The 3662-nt window shown below is 38.4% G+C and overlaps 1 long non-coding RNA gene across 1 annotated transcript; it reads left to right on the forward strand.

Moving 5' to 3' along the window:
* The first annotated feature begins 1517 nt into the window (after positions 1-1517).
* Positions 1518-2427, forward strand: LOC146729990 (uncharacterized). The gene is made up of 2 exons (XR_014927780.1): positions 1518-1759; positions 2254-2427. It is a non-coding gene; the product is annotated as an uncharacterized LOC146729990 (long non-coding RNA).
* Positions 2428-3662: the final 1235 nt, after the last annotated feature.

The raw sequence follows: 3662 nt of genomic DNA on the forward strand, positions 1-3662 counted from the left end.
ACACATTCTTCGGATAACATTGCACGTTTTTTTTTTTATTTGAAGCTAAAATAATATGGCGTATCCAAGGAAGTTTGTATGTATGGTTTCTGGAACCCAGTTTATTTGTTAATTACCCTGTCATCTCATTGGTTGACAAACATTATACATGTCAATCATCACAAGCCTGGATCTGTGGCCGGTAATGTAAGTGCGCTTATACTGACAGCAAGTCTTACGCGGACTTACAGTTACAGGACTTTTTCCGTTCACCCCCCCCCTTACCTAATTTGTCCTCGAGAATTTTTCATCGGAATCACAACAGACTGCAGGCAGGTCTATGACACAGTTTAATCATTCAAACCACTGGCGGATCCTTTTGATTTGGAGTGGGGTTTTCAATAGGTGATTTTCCGAACAATTGCGAGATCTCGCGAGATGCATGAAAGACGCGCGTCGAACGTCTGCTGCAAAAATCGAACGATTTGATTTTGAACTAGAATTTCTTTATTTCGCAGCTTACATTGACCGGCCGATCTTCGACAGAGGAATATTGCTTCCGAATACCCTCACTTAATCGAAATTGTCTATCATCAAATGTGGACAGCACATTATTAAGCATGGAAATGTCCCCGAAATACTTTCGCGTTTGTCGAATCCCACGCGATGTTTGACGCCACTACGACGCTATGACCTTTGTTTGTCCTGTTTTTACGTTCGATTTCACGCATAACGCGTGATTCTCGCAGTGTACGGAAAATGGTCTATTGACTTGTCATTCTTTTGCAGGCTGGAGGGGTGGGGTGGGGGCGCCTCTCCCTTTATCCGCGCGAGCAAGCCATGTCATTTCTGTCTCGAACGTAAGAGAAGACATTACCTCTTTGACACAATGTCGAGTATATATCTGGCGCAAAGACTTAATTGGTTAAAGTGCTTGTCTTGTAAACAAGAGATTCTGCCTTCGAATCCTAGAGGTGCCTATTTCTTGAATAATGAGCAAATGCAAATATTTGAATTCATACCAATCGGACACCTGCCAAATGTGTGGACTGAGTTCATCGTTATTCAGATTTCACATTATTTGCATATGACACCTTTATTATTTGATGGCTTGATCTAATCATTGTATCATACTCATACGACTACTCATACGATTAATTAGTTCATAACTTAGCCACGCAGATGTGTATATAATATAAATGCACATAGCGTGAGGACCGAAAATAACCAATTTGCTTATATAAATCGCTAAGCTGGTTTAAGTGCTTGTCTTGTAAACAAGACATTCTGCCTTCGAATCCTAGAGGTGCCTATTTTTTGGATAATGAGCAAATGCAAACATCTCACATTCATACCAATCGGACACATGCCAAATTTGTGGACTGAATTCATCGTTATTCAGATTACACATTTCATTTGTATCTGACACCTGTATCATTTGATGACCCGATCTCATCATTGTAGCATGCACAACGATTACCAATCTGATTAAAATCTGATGTAGTGTACGGGCTTTAATTATTTTGGCTATTAATGCCCTTTTATTTTATTATTTTACTTTGATTTTGATTTTGTGATTTTTTTTAATTCCGCCCTACCTACATCTGAACCGATGCCTATGTAACGAGATTTCAACGAGACCCACTATCGACGATTTTAGTCAACGAATCACAGACCTCCTTTTATAGCGCACATGATGACGTCACCGGGCAGAGTCTGATGGCAAACACACTCAAATAAAATGGCGGATTATACCGACCGAAAAAAACACGGCTTTTCGGTAAGTTTATCATTGTCAAATGCAACGAAAGTCATTTTTATGTTAATATTGTGGCTCGAATGGTTCGACTTTAGATCGTTATTTTGCATAGTTATTCTAGGAGTGACGATTTTGTTTCCACCGGTTCGACCGAACACCAGTGTCTTTTTCCAGTTGCCGGCCCTGGAGACGGGTGATGTTTTGTTGAAGATCGGGCCAAAATCGTCTACGGTATTGAAGCCGTAGCTGTAAATATTCATCAAATTGTATCAACATTTTGTACATTATACAATAACACTTTATTAAAGTAAATGAGCTGATTTGGACTGGAATAAAATATTTTTTATTTGGAACACATCGCAATTGATCAGGAAATATTGTTTTGCTCCAATTTTCTGCGTCGATGCCGTGGGCCGGTGACCGCTATACAATTTAAAATCAGTTTGCATTGTTTACTATAGCTGTTTACAGTGTTCTAATCATTACGATTTACTTTTTTTTTGCTTCCATTCTAGATAATTATGCTCAGTGATGTAAAATTGAAGCGATGACTGAATGAACGAACCTTGGCTGGCGAAGATGTATCTGGAAGTGTACACATTTGTTGGAAGTGAAAAAAATATTCAATGAAATGACAAAAATTGTAAAATGCTGTGGAATTTCTTTTGCAAATAAAAATATACTAGCAATTTTCTATTAATGGTTTATTCAAGTGGGCAAAATATAAATGTACAGAAGAATTGCCCGTATACACTGAAAAGTAAGCAACCGACAGCCTGTATAAAAGGGGGACTGTGATTGGCTGTTACTTACGCGAGATTTGAACGGGACTTACATAGGCGTCGGATCAGATGTAGGTAGGGCGGAATTAAAAAAAATCAAAATCAAAGTAAAATAATAAAATAAAAGGGCATTAATAACAAAAGTAATACAAAATAAAATTAAAACAAGTTTATAGCCAAAATAATTAAAGCCTGTACACTACATCAGATTTTAATCAGATTGAACGATTACAATGTATTCAGCTTATAACTTCGCGTCGCAGATTTCATAGATAAGATAACTTGACATTGCGTGAAGACTGAAAATAACCTACTTTATCACACGGAATCCTCGGGGCGGAGCTACGTCACAGACGTTCTATGTTGCTAAGACGCGCATCACTGTACCACGTATTTCTATGGGCTTTGTGTGCGCTGCCGGTGAAAATTCGAGAAAACAACACAAACTCAACTTTGAAGTAATCCTGAACAACCAAATTCATATATGTTACACACGTAGGGCTAATCTTGTTACACTGTTCAGGGGACTCTCAACAACCTTCGCAAAGTACCGTTTTCTGCGAGTTTTTGGTCTTTGTTTTCACCGCGAGGGTTGCCAGGCGGTAGAAAATGCCCGGATGTCCGCCCCCGAGGATAGATGCATAAATCCAACCACGGACATCCCATACAACGTATATAGCTATGTAGTGAACGTTTCTTTTAAACCATATAAATATTTAACAACTGCGGTAATTTAGTCAAAAAAATGTTGACCTCCAGTAAGTGTTTATACCTTCACTGCGAGATCTCGTTTATTGTGTGGAAGGCACAATTTGGATCACGCGTATCTCGCAAAAAATCGAACGATTTGAATTGGAATTTAAATTTCTTTTATTCGAAATTGCGGATTGTTGTGTTGAGATGCCTTTGCTTCATCATAATAGATCATCATTAAATCTGTGTAGTACATTATTAAGTGTGGAAATCCTCAAAAAACTTCCGCGTTTGTGGAACTCCTTGCGATATTTGACGCCACTGAGAAGCTATGACCTTTGACAACTAGCAGCAAGAAGACGACTGGTGTGTGAAATTGACAGAAGTAAAGAAAATTTGCTTTGCTAGGGTGTCTTTCAATGATCATTTTGTTACAAAGATCATATCAA

The sequence above is a fragment of the Saccoglossus kowalevskii genome, chromosome 20 (genome assembly GCF_978046115.1).
Source record: "Saccoglossus kowalevskii chromosome 20, keSacKowa6.1, whole genome shotgun sequence".
Taxonomy (NCBI): domain Eukaryota; kingdom Metazoa; phylum Hemichordata; class Enteropneusta; family Harrimaniidae; genus Saccoglossus; species Saccoglossus kowalevskii.